Below are 18,176 nucleotides of genomic sequence, written 5' to 3' on the forward strand. Positions count from 1 at the left end.
ACTCAAGTACAAGCTGGAAAGCCACCACTTCAGGCTGCTTCAGTCCTAATGTCCTCATAAGTAAGAAACAAAAAGGTGACATCCCACTTACCTGGCTGGTCCTCAGTCCCTATGTCTGTTAAGTAGCAGGATGTACTAACTCAGTAGGGTAATAATCATTAAAATCTCCCAAGTGGCTTTAGGGATATCTATGCTTACTCCTTCTCACCCCTACCCTGCCTCCTGCTGAGATCAGTCTGAAGTAGGGCCCAGAAATCTGTATTTTTTAAAAGCTCCCACCCCCACCCCATTCTAATATGCAGCCAACATGAGAACCATTGAGAAAGATGATCTGTGAGGATTGCTACCAACAGTAAAATTCACATGAATAGGAATTTGGAGTGGAGGGCCTTAATCTGACAATCCACGGAACTCTGGAACAAATTCTATTCTCTCTTTAAGAAAGTAAGAATTTGGGATCCCTGGGTGGCGCAGCGGTTTGGCGCCTGCCTTTGGCCCAGGGCGCGATCCTGGAGACCCGGGATCGAATCCCACGTCGGGCTCCCCGTGCATGGAGCCTGCTTCTCCCTCTGCCTGTGTCTCTGCCTCTCTCTCTCTCTCTCTCTCTCTCTCTCTCTGTGACTATCATAAATAAATAAAAATTAAAAAAAAAAAAGTAAGAACTTCTCTCTAGCAAAAAAGTGTCCTTGAAATAATTGTTTGTCCTTGGCTCTTTGAAAAATCATGGCTGATTGCCAGGTGGTGGGTATAAAAGAAGGATGATTTTGTTCATGTGAATGTCAATATTGCCTTCAGGAGGTAGGAATGTTAAAAAACAATTTTAAAAATTTGGAGTCTAGTTACCATATAATTAAATCAAATATCGGCTAAAATCTTGCCTTCTCTGAGAAGACTATTATCCTAGTTTTGTTAAATATTTAAAAATTAACCCATAAGGAAATGAAAATCATCATTTTAATCCTGCCTCATATTTGTTTAATAATCTCAAATGATTAATTTTCTAATTAAGGAAATGGAATTGATTTTGGAAAGTTATCATGTAGTATTCATGGTTGAAGTGTTCAATATTTCATAATGACATTTAGCCCAGTTTAATAAAAATTCTGCAGTTTTCTAAAAAAGCATTCCCAAAATGTGTCCTATTGCTTTTGCAAGAGGTTAATAGAAGTCATACACATGAAATATTTCTATATGGAAAGAAGTTTGGGAAACATAGCAATCATCTATAGAAGTTTGAGTTTGAATTTCAATACCTTAATTAAAGTTCTTAGAAATGTCCTTTATAATAGGTGCTTTCACCTCAAACTATTTATAGACATAGAATAAAAGGCAAAGACATTTTTTTAAGCTGTAATTCCCAGCCTCACCTCTGCTTACTCAGAAACTGCAACCAGGGGAAACCCACTTCTGATTCTTGGTTCTCCAAGTGGAAATGTTGACAGATTATATGGTCATTGTAAGCAGTTCTCTGGGAATTGAGCAGATCAAGGTCTTAGTAATAAGGTTTCTGTCAGAATTCCGAGAAGGAAGCAGATGAAAAGACACAATTTGGGGGCAAGTTGTTGATTTTTATCCCTTCATCAGAGTGAAGTCTGTTGCATGATATAGTAGCAGCATTCGCTAGCCACATGGGGCTATTTAAATTTGAATGTAATTAATTAACATTACATAAAATTTAAAATTCAGCTCCACAGAGGCACTAGCCACATTTCATATGCCCAACAGCCACAGATGAATGTTTCCATCATCACACAAAGTTTCTTTGGAAACATAGACCTGGAATATGGGTCCTAGCAATTGAACCCTAACTCCGGGTCAGAGTTTTGTATTCTCCTGTTGGTCTGGGACCTTCCCCGTCTACCTACACTGAGAAGCCTTGGCAATTGGTTTTCATTTTGTATTTCACACGATTTTCTGTCTCCAGTTGCTCTCTTAGTCTCTATTGTAATTTCAGTTACCTATTTTATTTTGATGATTCTGAGAGTGAGCTGGGCTCAGTTGATGGCTCTTCCTCTTGTCATGGTATTGACTGGGATCCCTCCTATGCCCACAGTCAGCTGGAAGCTATGTGTGACACAGAGTGTCCCAGATGGCTTCAGCCCCTTGCCGGGCACACCAGAGAGGTGACTGGCATGGCTGGGAGCTGGCTGGGTCTCTCTCTTTCTCTCTCACTCTCTCGTACTATTATGGTTCAACTCATGTTACCCCCATAAACAAGTGAAAGCAGAAGCCACCAGACTTCTTAAGGGCTGGGGCGACAACCTGTCCAGCCTCGCCTCTGTTAGGGGGAGTGAGATGGGAAAGGAAAGAAGAAGCCTTAGTTCTCTTTGTGGCCACAGTAAAGAATCACAGGACTGAGAAATGAAAGTAAAGCAGAGCAAAGTTCTATTAAGGTACACTCCAAGGGAGGAGCCGGCCAGTCAAGAGAGACAAAGGCCCCAGAAACTCAGGGTGTGGGCTTTTATCATTTTTTTTTTCTTTTGGGTGGGTCCTAGAGTTGCAACATTTGAATGACAGGACTGGATTATATAATAATTAGCCAACTACGCATGTCCTTTCCCAAGATGCATTCAAAATCCCTGCAGGGGTAGGAAACAGGCAACGTTATTTCTATTCTAGAGACATCGGTCAAATAAGGACAGGAGGCTGCTTTCTGCAGAACTGCAAAAAGCACAACAAACTTAACTCTTCCGCTGGGATGCTATGACCACAAATCTGCCGCTCCATGGGTGGAATGGGAGGGTCCCCCGCGGTCCTCGGTTGGGGTGCCCCATCAGCACCTCGGAGGTCCATGCCCCTGTTGCTCCTGCCTAGCTTCCTGCCTAATTACTTTCCCTGTGTTCTATAGGTTACAGCAAGACCCCAGATCAGCTAGAGTCAAGGGGAAGTAAACTAGTCTTCAGTGCTTGATGGGAGGGACAGTTATCTTTGCAGGCAATCTACTACACTCTCTAACCCCCTCTCTGGTCATCCCATAAGACAGTTCTTCCCCCCCCCCCCCCCATAAGACAGTTCTTAAGGACCAATATATAACACAACTGTACAACGAGTAGCAACAAACTTTTATTTTACAGTTTTTACACCCAGTAATATAGAGCCATAAATAATAGTCCCACAGCATCTGGGACCCAGAGGTGGAATCATTACAGACTGCTGTGGTAAGAAAGGTGGGGCAAGTTCTTAGATGGGCAATTCATAAGTAAAAGAAATATCTGATGCTAAACACAGTCATAATTTCAGAATGCAAATGAAGAACAAGATATGTCACTTTACAAATTATGTTTTCCATAGGTAGAACATTAGTAACTTTCACAATGGGAATTTGTGTGTGGAGAGGGTACTATAAGCCTGTGGGATTATACATTTAAAGAACTTTTTAAAGGGCACTTGGGTGGCTTAGGGGGTTAAGTGTCTCGCTTGGCTCAGGTCATGATCCCAGGGTCCTGGTATCCAGCCCCACTTGGAGCTCCTTACTCAGCAGGGAGCCTGCTGCTCCCTCTGCCTCTGCCTGTTCTGTCCCTGTTTGTGCACGCTCTCTCTCGCTCTCTCTCTCTCTCTGTCAAATAAATAAAATCTTTTTTTTAAAGAACTATTTAGAGAGCATTTTGACAATATATATCAAAATTTAAAAGGCATATTATTTAAGTCAGCACTTCCACTTAGAGGAATTTTACCCTCATTCCAATAAATCCTTAGTCAAATCCCCCTTTTAGTATACTATATATTTACTATATATTTTGTTTTTTTTATTTAAGTATAATTAACATACAATGTTATATTAGTTTCAGGTCTGCAATACAATGGTTCAGCAGTGCTATATATTTGTCAGTTCTCATCAAGATGAACATACACTTAATCCCCTTTATCTACTTCATCAATCCCCCCACTTCCCCTCTGGCAACCACCAGTTAGTTCTCTGTATTTAAGAGTCTGGGTTTGGGAGCACCTGGGTGGCTCAGTGGTTGAACGTCTGCCTTTGGTTCAGGACGTGATCCTGGGGTCCTGGGATCAAGTCCCACATTCGGCTCACCACAGGAAGCCTGCTTCCCCCTCTGCCTAGTCTCTGCCTCTCTTTCTGTGTGTCTCATGAATAAATAAAATCTTCAAAAAAAAAAAAAAAAAAAGTCTGGGTGTTTTTTTTGTTTTATTTTGCTTTGTTTCTAGTCTGTCTCTTTGTTTATTTGTTTTGTTTCTTAAACTCCACATATGAGTGAAATCATATGGTGTTTTTCATTCTCTGAGCTTTTTTTGCTTAGCATTATATCCTCTAGGCCCATCCATGTTAGTAAATTCCCATTTTAACACATTCCCTGTATTTTATCATCTTTTTCCTCAAGGAAAAAGAAATATCAAGTTGTATGATTACAACTGTTTGCAAGTAAGCAAACAGGATAGGCATGCTCCTTGAAAAGAATTTCACATCATAAATTGAACATCCAATCATTGTAGAGTTTATGAGAAATCATTAAAAAAATCTATGTGTGTATACTTGAATACAGGCAGGAAACTTCTGAAAAAAGACTATGTAAGAAATTTATCAGGGGTCATCTCTGGAAAGAATATGGGGGGCTTTTACCTATATCTTACTATTTGATCTTTTTTTAAAAAACAATACAAACAAACATTACTTTTTTTAATTTTTCAAAACTAAATGGCAAAGAGAGAAAACAGCAAAGAAAATGAAAAAGAACATTTTAAAAATAATATGTTCTAAAACAACCTCATATGAATGTAGTTAAATGAATGATCATTTTAATCTGAAGCTCATGCAATCGATGGCTTTTTTATACACAAGAAAGACTGTAGGGTTTGGAACCAAACTGAACAAGGAATAAATCCTAGCTACCCAACACTTAGAGTAAAGCTTTGGGCAGGTCACTTAAGCTTTCAGAAACTCAGTTTTCACATCTGTCAAATGGATATAATCAGACCTTCCTTGTGAGCTCATTCTTTGCAATCCATGTTGATAAAATACTTGGCATCCTGCTTGTCCCACAATATTTCCTCAGTAAAGCATTGCTGCTGTCATTACACTAGATATAAGCTGTAATATCTTAGTCTCAACCTTGGTTTCCACATCTGAAAATAGGAAAAGTCAGTACTTATTATATGGACTATAATGAGGTGTGCTCAGGCAACTGGCAAATAGTATTTTTTAGTATTTCTGCACAAATGTTGTAAATGCTTCTCTGGAGTGGCTTCAAACTCACGGAACAGAGGAAAAATATTAGTTCCCATTTCACCTAAAACATCGTCAGCCTACAAAAGCCACATCTAGTTTAATGTCCTCACAATTCTTTTCTTTTATTGTGTGGCTCACAGCCTTTTTAGTTGATTCCTATCAATGTATCTTTGTTTTGTTTTGTTTTGTTTTAAGATTTCATTCATTTATTCATGAGAGACAGAGAGAGAGAGAGAGAGGCAGAGGGAGAAGCAGGCTCCATGGAAGGAGCCCGATGCAGGACCGGATCCCGGGTCTCCAGGATCACACCCTGGGCTGAAGGCAGGAGCCAAACCACTGAACCACCCAGGGATCCTTCAATGTATCTTTGTAAGAAGAGTTCTTTGGTTTAAAAATCTTAAACATATTTCTCAGTCTTTTCAATTTGCTCTATGAGCAAATTCTATAAAGCCTGTACTTCTAGTAGATATAACCATATTTAACAAATTTAACAATGGTTCCTTAATATCATCCAATGTATAGCCTGTATTCCAATGTCCTTGTTGTCTTAACATATATTTTTCAATCAGAGTAGAAACAAGATCTGTATACTGCATTTGGCTATATGTCTCTTAAATATATAAAACAATACTTACAGACCTAAAAAGAGAAATATCCAAGTCCATAAGAAGAATGAGAAAATTTACATACTTCTTTCACTAAGTGATAAAAAATAAGCAGTCAAAAATTCATTGCTGTACAACGTTGGTTAGAAATGTAAATTGGTACAGCCATTATGGAAAACAGTTCCTCAAAAAATTAAAAATAGAGCTACCATATGATCCAACAATCCTTCTGGGTATATATTCAAAGGAAATGAAATCGGTATCTCAAGAGATATCTGTACTCCCATGTTTACTGCAGGATTACTCACAATAGCTAAGATATGAAAACAACCTAAGGCCCATGGATAAATGAATGGATAAAGAAGATGTGGCATGTATATACAACAGAATCTTATTCAGCTATGAGAAAGAAAGAAATTCTACTATTGCAACAACATGGATGAAACTAGAGGGCATTTTGCTAAGGGAAATAAGCCAGAGAAAGACAAATACTATACAGTATCACTTATATGTAGAATCTTAAAAAATCAAACTCCTAAAGGCAGAGTAGAATGATGTTTGCCAGAGGCTTACAGTGGGAGAAATGGAGAGATGTAGGTCAAAGAGTACAAACTTTCAGTTATAAAATGAATAAGTTCCAAGGATCTAATATATAGCATAGTGACTGTTGTTAGCAATATTGTATTGTATACTTGAAAGTTGCTGAGTAGATCTCAAGCATTCTTACGGAAGGAAGGAAGGAAGGAAGGAAGGAAGGAAAGAAAGAAAGAAAGAAAGAAAGAAAGAAAGAAAGAAAGAAAGAAAGAAAGAAAGAAAGAAAGAAAGAAAGAAAGAAAGAAAAAGAAAGAAAGAAAGAAAGAAAGAAAGAAAGAAAGAAAGAAAGAAAGAAAGAAAGAAAAGAAAGAAAAGAAAAGGAAAGAAAGAAAGAAAGAAAAAGAAAGGAAAGGTTAAAGGAAAAAAAACACAAAACATTAAATATAAAGAAGATTTAGGGCAGCCCTGGTGGCCCAGTGGTTTAGTGCTGCCTTCAGCCCAGGGCATGATTCTGGAGACCTGGGATCGAGTCCCCTGTCGGGCTCCCTGCAGGGAGCCTGCTTCTCCCTCTGCCTGTGTCTCTCATGAATAAATAAATAAAATCTTAAAAAAAAAAAAAGACTTAAATAATGGGATTAACAGATTTGCCCTAAATTGCATTATATAGAACACTCAACCCAACAGTGATGTTAGAATTCACATTTTTCCAGGCGTATGTTGGAATATAACTTTGTTGACCACAGGCTAGGCCAGGCCATAAAGCAAGTGTCTACAAATGTGCCAGGATTGAAAACAGAGAGAACATGCTCTTTGATTGTGGTAGGATTAGACCAGAAATCAATAATAAAAACTAAAATACCCCTAAATTTTGAAGATGAAGCAAATACATTCACATAAATTATGAGCCCAAAAGAAGTCACCATGGAAGTGTCTCAAATATAATAATATGAAAGAATATCTTAATAAACTGGAGGGGTGGATTTCTTAATCAGGAAACAGAAGTCATTCATTACAATGAAAGCATTGAAAAATTGAGCTACATTAAATTAGAAGTGAAAAGTATAGCTCCTTTTGGGCAGAGTGTAGTTAGTGACTGGAGGAAATACAAAGGAAACTTCTGGCGGAGGTGTGCTGGTAATGTTCAAGTTCTAGATTTGGTTAATGTTCACTCGAGTGTATTCTGTGTTAATTCATCAAGCCATACATTATGAGTATGCTCATATACTCATGTATATGAAATTTTACAGAAACATTATTGTAAAATGTAAGGTGCCTAGGACTAAATCTAACAAAGAGAGCAACTTCTTTAAAGAGAAAAAATTAAAACTAAAACATTAAATAAAAGGTGCAAAGAGAACTTAGACACTGTTACTATGGGTTTTTTTGGTTTGTTTTGTTTTTAAGATTTTATTTATTTATTCAAGAGAGACAGAGAGAGAGAGGCAGGGACATAGGTAGAGGGAGAAGCAGGCTCCCTGCAGGGAGGCTGATGTGGACTCAATCTCAGGATCACACCCTGAGCCAAAGGCAGATGCTCAACCACTGAACCACCCAGACATCATGAGACTGATGCTATGTTAATAGACTGAAAGATTTACTAATGTGAAGATGTCAGGATATTGACAAGCCTATTTAAAAATTATATATGGAGAAACAATGACCTAAAATGAACCCAGACACTACTTTTTTCACTTATTTTAATTTTTTTTTAATTTTTAAGTAGGTTCCACACCCAGTGGAGCTTGAACTTACAACCCTGAGATCCAGACCTCAGCTGTGATCAAAAGTTGGACATAGAACCCACAGAGCCACACAAGTGCCCCTTCAATTATTTTTTTAATTGTGAATAAATACATATAAAATTTATCATTGTAACCATTTTCAAGTGTACAGTTCAGAGACACTTAGTGCATTTCCACTGCTGAGCAGCCACCATGATCATCTATTCCAGAACATTTTCATCACCCCAAAAGGAAATCCCAAACCTATTAAGTAGTTAATCTCCATTCCCCCTTCCCCACAACTCTTGGCAAACACTGATCTGCTTTCTGTTTCTATGAATTGGCCTATTCTGGGTTATTTCATATAAATGGAAATATGGAGTATATGGCTTTTTTAATGTTTCATTCATGTTATAGCATGTATCAGGACTTTATGAGTCCTTATGGCTAAGTAATACTCCATTGTACAAAATATGCTACATTTGTTTGATAGTTTCTGGGTGGCTTCTACCTTATGGCTCTCCTGATAGTGCTACTATGAATACTGCTGCACAAATTTGTTTGAACGCTGGTTTTCATTTCTTATGGGCACATACCTAGGAGTGGAGTTATATGGTAATTGCCGAGTCATATGGTGATTCTATGTTTAACTTATTTTTTTTTAAGATTTATTTATTAATGAGAGACACAGAGACAGAGACAGAGAGAGGCACAGACACAGGCAGGGGGAGAAGCAGGCTCCATTCCATGCAGGGAGCCCAATGTGGGACTCGATCCTGGGTCTCCAGGACCACACCTTGGGCCGAAGGTGACACTAAACCACTGAGCCACCCGGGCTGCCCCTACATTTAACTTATTAAAGGTCTACTAAACTGTTTCACCCAGTGGCTATACCATTTTAGGTTCTCACTGGCAAAGTGTGAGAATTCCATCCTGGGCACCCATGTAGCCTTCTAGAGTCCCAGATTGATGCAGAAGATTTTCAAGACTCTTCTTCCTCAAAGGATCTCACTTCTCAGCCTTTCTCCCAGGCTTTTTGGAGTGCCAGTTGTTTGCCTCAACTGATATCCTTAGTCCCAGAAAGTAATAATTCTACCTGCAAATGAGAGAGAGAGAGAGAGAGAGAGAGGCAGAGACATAGGCACTGAGAAAAGCAGGCTCCCTGAAGGGAGCCTGATGCAGGACTCCATCCAAGGACCCCAGGATCATGACCTAAGCCAAAGGCAGACGCTCAACCACTGAGCCCGTGCTTGTAAATGTTTTTGAAAAATCCCTCCATGTTGCAGCTTCTATGCTCCAAGAGAGTTCCAACTTAGGCAAAGTAAAGGCAAGCCCTTGTCTGGTCCTTCAGGGAGTAGCCAGATGGATCAAACCACAAGCAAAATTCTTTGAGAACAAGATCAGCTTTCCTTGTTCCATGGGCTGTGGTCTTCCAGAGCACCGCTCAGCTGAGGAAGTAGCTAGTGTTTTTACCTCAGGGACAAAAGGAAGTTAGAAATGCCACAGAGATCTTCCACCAGGTTTTGGTTGCTTCTTCTTAGTTAAGTATTTGCTTGATTGCTGTAAGCTATTGACTGCTTTCCAGAGTTCCAGTAGATTCTGACAATTTTTGTGGGTTTTCAATATTGAGGGACAGGACCTTGGAGTTCCTGACTATGTCATTATTCCTGATATTCTCTTTAAGAAATAAAATAACATGGGAGTTTTTTAAGTTATTAAGAGTCATTATAAAACCAGAGTAATGAGCCAATTGGCTTTATTTTAGGGTAGTCAAACTGATCAGTAGAAAGGAAAAGAAAGCACATAGGTGGGCTTCAGTGATACTGTTAATATTCCATTTTTTAGTTCTGTTGATGGGTGCTCTTACATATAGTCTTTTGAACGTATCAGATATTACATGATGAAATGTGTTCACATTTCAACTACTTGGACACTGAGAAATACACTTCTAAATAACCATTGGATTAACGATGGTTTCAAAGTAAACTATGAACTGTTTAGAAAGCAATATAATGAAATCACTTCCGATCAAAATCTATGAGACACTGCTGCAAAAGCCATGGTAAAGAATGAAAGTTTTAGCCTTAAATACTTCCACTACTAAAGAATAAATAACAAAAAAGGAGTGAATTCTTAGACTACATCTCAAGAACACTTAAAAGTTCAGCAAAATAGGGATCCCTGGGTGGCGCAGCGGTTTGGCGCCTGCCTTTGGCCCAGGGCGCGATCCTGGAGACCCGGGATCGAATCCCACGTCGGGCTCCCGGTGCATGGAGCCTGCTTCTCCCTCTGCCTGTGTCTCTGCACCTCTCTCTCTCTCTCTCTGTGACTATCATAAATAAATAAAAATTAAAAAAAAAAAAGTTCAGCAAAATAAACTAAAGGCACTAGAGAGATAGGGTTTTAAGGTAGGAAAGAAACAATAAAGCTAAAAAAATTTTTTCAAAGGACAAATAAGGCTTTTAAAATAATAAAGATCAAGAAAATTAAATTCCTCTTGAGTCTGACTGAGATAAAATAGATAATACATGTTGTGCTCAATTTAATAAGGAAGCAAACAAGGTCCTGTGATGAAAAAATAATTCTGGAGAATTAATAGCGATGGTACAGTGGGGGAAAGTTTTCCTAATCTAAGGATAAGAAGGACTCAGTCTAGGGCTAGGACATTTGAGGGTGGTGATGGGAAGATTTCTAGCTGTTCTTGAGATCAGATAGAGCATGGTGTGCTGAACTTAGTTTCCATGTCTAGCATTCTATAAACCAGGAACACATGTGATAGTGCAATACCTGAGTGAATAAATGATATCACAGAATCTTTCTTTGCAAATAACCACAAGTTGGCAACAAGAAGGAGAAATGAGAAATGCATCTTATTAAGATATATACGATTAAAATTGTGTATGTAGATAGAAACTAAATAAATAATCAAGCCCTGGAAAATATCTGAAAACTGATCCCAAAGGAGAAATTTTTGTGTTCTTTCTTCCTGATAAATTTTCATATCAGGGAAATTCTACTTGCTTTGCTTATTTCATCATGCAACTTAACCCTTGTGTTAGTCACTTCCTGTGTGTTCCAACCACTGTGTGGATAAATTGGATCCCCAGCAACCAGGAAGTATATGAATAATCTCTGTGAAGCTCTTACTCACCATGCATTAGTGACTTGAATACTAATTAGTATTTGTAAAGTAGGAAGAGAAATACAAGTGAAGTAGTGGTTGATTTTCATTACCTGATAGTAATGAACATATACAATATTATTGTAAAGAGTAACATCCTAGTGTCCTTTAATCTTACCAATTTAAAGAAAATGTCTTTACCTCATTCTACATGGAAAGATTTGGAACTGATAAGGATAATTAAAATGTCATCTTCAAAAGGGATAAAAATAATAATGAAACTTATCCTTCCACTCCTAGTATCTTCCTAATTGTCATATCCATGTACACAAGGACTTATTCAGTGGATTCAGCTAGATGTCCACAACTCAAACATGTTCAGAATATTAAACATCATCTTACCCCCAGCTCAGCAGGTGCATCATGGAACTCTCCATCTTTCCCTCTAAATCTGCTCTACTGTATGTTCTATCTTCATTTTCAGCACAAATATCTACCCACTTTTCCAATCCAGAAGTTGGGAGTCATCTTATGTCTTCATCTCTTGCCACAGCCATTAAAAAAAAAAAAACCTCCCTGTCCTGCTGATTCTACCTCCTAAATTCCATTTAAGTCCCATATTTTTTCCATCTCCACTACCACACTTCAGTTCAGTTCAGGTGCTCATAACAGCTTTCTGAGTCCTGTGATAGCCTCTCCATTGTCTCCTGACTCAACTCTCTTATTCTTACTCTTCTCCAACTCTTTTCCAATTGATCCCTATAAAATGCAAATTTCATTGCCTTTCTCCCTGATTTAAAATTCATCATTGTTCCCTATGATATTTTAGATTATGTACAAAATTTTTAGCTTGGGTTCTAATGAACTGACCATCCCCTCTCTCCCATATGTACCTGCAACAATAGCCATGCTGAGCTACTTGTATTAACCTATATACCACACAGTTTTATTCCTCCTGTACATTCTTCTATTCTCCCTGCTTGAAGTACTTGTCCTCTTCCTCCTATTCTCATGTGTCTTCAACACTCCCCAAATCTGGCTAAATCAAATCTGACCATCAAGATTCAGCTCGAACATCATTTCCTCTAGGGATAAAGTATTCTTAATCTCCCACTTCCAGTAGTCTGAGTTAAACGGCCTTCTTCTTTTCACTACCCTATAGTGTAGATCAGGAATCGTTTTCTGTGAAAGACTAAATAATTAGTATTTTAGGTTTTGAGAGTGTAGTAGGCTGAATGGTAGACCCTAAGAAGATCCATGTCTTAAAGCTAGGAACCTGAGAATGTCGCCTGATTTAAAAAAAAAAAAAAAAGATTCTTGCAGATATAGTGGATCTTGGGATGAGGAAAGCATCCTGAATTATCCAGGTGGGGCCTAAATTCAATGACAAATGATTTATAAAAGACACAGAAAGGAGAAGACAGGTAAAAGAGGAAGAAGCAACGTGACCACAGAGACAGAGACTGGAGTGAATAAAAAGTGGATTGCTCTCTAGAGTCCCTGTAGGGAATGTAGCCATACTAACACCTTGAGACTTTGTACTTCTAACCTTCAAAACTGTAAAAGATTTAATTTTTGCTTTTAGCCACCCAGTTTGTTATAGCTGCCATAGAAATCTATGTCAGGAGCTATACAGTCCACAACCGTGTACCTCTGCCACAGTAGTGTGAAAGCCGTGAACAGTAAGTCAATATATGGACAGGATTGTGTTCTAATAAAACATTTACAAAAAGGGATGGTAGGACAGATTTGATCCACAGGCTGTAGATTGACAACCCATGTTATGTTATAGTGACTGTCATATCTGATCATCACTCCTCTAAAATATAAGCATACTGAAGACAAGGAGTGTGTCTTCTATCTTAGAATCTCTATCTGAAGAGTCTCAAACTTTAATTCTAATAGTGACCAGGTAGGTAAAATTAAATAGTGAAGTTGCCCAGAAGAAAAAGTCAAAGTGTCATCTAACAAGGGCAACTTTTACTCAGCTCCTGGCAGCTACTGCCACATGGGCCCTCCCAAATTAGGCCAAATAATATGGTTTTAAATGTAGTCTCTGAGCCATAATTTTTCAAGTTTGCATAACCAAGGCCTGGCATAACACATAGTGAATACTTTGTTGGATGAATTCATGTATTCACAAATACCAACATTCTAACACCAAATAATGAGGGTATTATAATTATGTTAGTTGGGATTAAGTTCAGTCACATGTGACAGAGACAAAAAAAAATTAATGGTTATAAAATTGTATACTTTGAATATGTGTAGTTTATTGTATGTCAATTATACCTCAAGAGAACTGTTTTTAAAAGGAGATAAATTAAAGGCAAGAGTACAAGTGTGGGGGGGGGGGGGGAGCATTAATGGTATAAACCATAAAAATGAGATTTCTCTCTCAAGTAAAATTCTGAGCTGGTATGGTGCTTCTGCTCACTGAAAATGTGGGGACCAGCTCCCCTTTTTACTCCTCTTTTCCTAAGGTGTTGCCTTTGTCCCAAGTAAAGATGTAATACAAGATGGCACACTACCACAATGTGTATTCCAATCTGTGGGAAGGTGGAAAGAAGGAGGCAAGAGCAGATTTCTTTCTTTGAAGATACCACCAGGAAGTTGTCCACATAATTTCTGCTCACATTCTAAGGGAAAAAGGATCCACACCTAGCTGCAATGGAGGATGAAGAATGTAGTCTTTACTCTGGGCAGCCATGTACTCAGGTAAGAGTTGAGGGTTCTTTCACTAGGGAAGAGGGGGAAGAATGGATATTGGGGGGCAACATAAGTATGCAGCAAAACCAATGAAATAACTTACATATTGAGAACAACAGGAAAATCTGATTTAAAAACTTCAACCACTTCCCAGTAAGACATAATAGGTCATTTCAGGCTAATGCTATATTGTAAAACTAGAAAAGGCCAAGTAAATTCTAAAAATCAAACTTTTAAAAACCTCAGTGATCTATGGAAGCAAGACTATCTTAGTCTGTTCAGGCTGCCATAACAAAATACCTTGAACTGGGTGGCTTAAACAACAGAAATTTTCTCGCATTTCTAGAAGTTGGAAATCCAAGATCAGAGTACCAGTACAGTCTGGTGAGATGGCTCTTACCATCTTGCAGATAGTCAATTTCTTGTCGTATGCTCACATGGCCTTTCCGTGTTGTGCATTTATGAAGAGGGAGAGAAAGAGAGCAAGCTTCCTGGTGTCTCTTCTCTTAGGAGAGTGAACGAATCTCATAATGAAGGTCCCTCTCTCACGACTTCATCTAACACTAAGTATCTCCCAAAGCTCCATCTCCAGATACTACCATATTGGGGCTTAGGGCTTCAACATACATATTTTGTGGGGATCCAAACATTTGGTTGCTAACAAGGACTAGGTGACTATGATGCATTCATAGAGAGTAAAGAACTTTGCCAGATGAGCTGTCAGTCACCAGCTCTTCTTTCCATGGAGGCATTGGTGATCCTGGGTTCAGGATAAAGGTCTGGTTTAGCCAAAAGGAATGCCTTTGCTCAGGGTAAAGAAAACCAGTAAGCTTTAGGATCATGGGGACTGGAGTGACAAACTGGAGCCAGCCATGGGGAGCCTCAAAAGCACAGGGGATTCTAAAGCTATGTCCCTCTACAAAGTCCCTCTACTTCTACTTTGTAGAAGTTAGGCTTCTACAAAGCAAGGTGAAATATCCTGCAATTTCGCACACTTGGGAAGGGGTCCTATCTCAAGCTGGTTTCCACAACATATTTACCTGAACAAGGCACTGTCTTCATCCAAAGGTGATTCATAGGGAGGGACCAAACTATGCTCTGTCAGCATGCAATACTCCTGGCTAGAGGAGAGTAAGTACCTCCATCTTAGAAGAAGAATCTTGATAGTACCCTACAACTGCCCTCACACAATGAAAGACAATTATTGATGAGATCTTTAGAAAGCTAAAATAAAATTATTTCTAATCTACAATTCTATATTCGGTGAAGATATCTTAACAATGATGGTGAAATAAGCACATTTTTCAGACAAACAAAATTAAGGGAATTTACTGATACAAGGTCTTCTCTAAAGGTAAATTAAAGAAATATCTTCAGACAGAAGGAAAATGATTCCAAATAAAAACATGAAAATGCAGAAGAGAATGAAGAACAACAGAAAAAGAAACTTAATTGGTAAATACAAATATGAATTGTACAAAACAATAATCATAATGTCAAATGAGGTTTAATATTATATGTAGAACAATAACACAAAGTGAGAGATAGGTAATAGTAAAGTTGCAACTTGTCTTAGTCTATTATAAGACGAGAATGTATGTTGTATATCTAGGCGAACCACTATATGAATAGTTAATGACCAAAAATATAAGATAATAGAAGGGATAAATGGAATAATAATTTTTAAAAGTTCAATTAGTCCTAAGGAAGGAAAGAAAAATAGAAAAAAAGTAACATAAAACAGATAGCTTCAATAGAAAATGAATGGTGGGCTCCTGGGTGGCTCAGTTATTTAAGTGTCTGACTCTTAATTTCGGCTCACATAATAATCTCGGTCATGGAAACAATACCCATGTCAGGCTCTGGGCTCAACACTGAGTCCGCTCGTCCCTCTCCCTCTGCTCCTCCATCTGCTTTCTCTTTCTCTCTCAATCTCTTTCTAATAAATAAATAAATAAAATCTAAAAAAAGCTTTTAAAAAAAAAAAAAAATGGCAACATGGCATATATAAACTCAACTATCCAAGTAATTACATTAAGCATAAATGAACTAAATACACCAAGGTTTACGGTTGTCAGATTGAATTAAACAACTTTATTGTGCCTAAAGACTCACCCTTTAAAGATAAAAACACAGAAAAGTGGATAGTAAAAGAACAACAACAACAACAAAGCCACAAAAACACTAAACCAAAAGAAAAGTGGTATATCTATATTAAAATCAGACACGGTAGACCTAATGCAAAAAAAGAATTATTACAGATAAAGACAGTTGTTTTGTAATTATAAAAGGGGGAATCCAGCAGGATGCTATTATACAATCCTAGATTTGCACGTACTACTTAATAGAGCTTCAAATATTGAAGCAGAAATGGACAGAATTAGAAATAGCAATGAACAAAGCCATACTCTTAATGTAAAACTTTAGTATATTTCATTTAATAGCTTATAAAATAGCTTAACAAAAAAGTCTATGTAAAAACATAACACAATCGACCAACTTGATCTGACTTACATAGAATACTGCATCAAAGGACGATAGAATTCACCTTCTTTTCAAGTGCAAATTGATCTTTGCTGAAATTATAAAGTCTTAACATTCTTTATGTCAGTCTTAGTGTGCTATTTTTCCACAATAGAATCAAAGTAGAAATCAATGACAAAAATATAACTACAATAGGGATGCCTGGGTGGCCCAGCGGTTGAGCATCTGCCTTCAGCTCAGGGCGTGATTCTGGGTCTGGGGATCGAGCCTACAATTGGGCTCCCTGTGAGGAGTCTGCTTCTCCCTGTGCTTCTCTCTCTGTGTCTCTCATGAATAAATAAATAAAATCTTTAAAAATATATATACCTAGAATAATGCAACTACTCGGTAATTAAATAATTTAACAACAATGAATTTGACAATTTAGGTGAAATGGATAAATTCCTAGAAAAACCCAACTTCTCCAAACTGTCAAAAGTAGAAAATCTGAATAATTCAATATCTATTAAAAATAGTTAACCCATTATTTTAAAATCTCCCCCAAAGAAAATTCTAGGTTTACATGGTGTCACTGGTAAATTCTTGCAAAATTTAAGGAAAAAAAATTAACACAAATCTTGCAAACTCTTTCAGAAAACAGACTGTTTTTCAAATGCAAGTTTTATGAGACAAATATAACCACAATTTCAAAACCTGACAAGGACATTACAAGAAAGAATTGCAGACCAATCTCTCATGAACATAGATGTAAACATTTTTAACAAAATTTTAAACAATTGACCCTAGTGACATAAACTGAACCTATTGTGGGAATGTAAGATTGGCTTAACATTTGAAAATTAATCCAATCATATTAACTAAAAACAAAGAGAACGTTTAAATGAACATCTCAATGAATACAGAAAAAACAATTTGACAAAATTCATCTCTCCCTCATGTTAAGAAATAGTCTTCACAAACAGAATAATAGGCAAACTTTCTAAAACAAATGAAGAATATTAAAAAAAATCAAGGGGATCCCTGGGTGGCTCAGTGGTTTGGCGCCTGCTTTTGGCCCTGGGCACAATCCTGGAGTCCCCGGATTGAGTCCCGCATCGGGCTCCCAGCATGGAGCCTGCTTCTCCTTCCTCCTGGGTCTCTGCATTTCTCTCTCTCACTCTCTCACTCTCTTTCTCTGTCTATCATAAATAAATAAATCTTTAAAAAAAAGTGTTAAAAAAAAATTTTTAAAAAAAAGTGTTAAAAAAATCAAGAGCTAACACCAAACTTAATGGTGAAAAATTGAAAACTTTCCTTCTATGATTGGGAATGAGACAAGAATGCCAGCTATTACTACTTATATTCAATATTTTACTGGAGGTCCTAACTATTGCAATTTTTAAAAAAGATATTAGGATTTGAAAGAAAGAAAGAAAGCTGTCAGTATTTGTAGACTGCATGATTATATTCCACAAAAATTCAAAAGAATCTATAAACTATTTGAACTAATAATTGAAATCTGCAATGTTGTTGGATATAAGATTATTTAAAAATCATTTGTATTTCTATATATCATTCACAAATACAAAATTATATTTTAAAATATACTATTTACAATAGTATCAAAATATATACTACCAGGTTGTCTGGGTGGCTCAGTGGTTGAGCATCTTCCTTTGGCTCAGGGCATGATCCAGGGGTCCTGGGATCGAGTTCCACATCAGGCTCCCCACAGGGAGTCTGCTTCTCCCTCTGCCTATGTCTGTGCCTCTGTCTCTCATGAATAAATAAATAAATAAAATCTTTAAAATATATATATAAACTACATGGGAACAAGAGAT

At 37.5% G+C, this 18,176-nt stretch overlaps 1 long non-coding RNA gene across 1 annotated transcript in view; it reads left to right on the forward strand.

The window, feature by feature from the left end:
* LOC144312239 (uncharacterized) overlaps positions 1–18,176 on the forward strand; it is a 57,614-nt gene that overhangs the window by 38,921 nt on the left and 517 nt on the right. The window contains exons 2-3 of the long non-coding RNA XR_013377733.1: positions 13,647–13,881; positions 15,227–15,327. This is a non-coding gene — a long non-coding RNA (uncharacterized LOC144312239). The remainder of the gene's footprint in view (positions 1–13,646; positions 13,882–15,226; positions 15,328–18,176) is intronic.

This window comes from Canis aureus, chromosome 4 (genome assembly GCF_053574225.1).
Source record: "Canis aureus isolate CA01 chromosome 4, VMU_Caureus_v.1.0, whole genome shotgun sequence".
In the NCBI taxonomy this organism is placed as follows: Eukaryota; Metazoa; Chordata; class Mammalia; order Carnivora; family Canidae; genus Canis; species Canis aureus.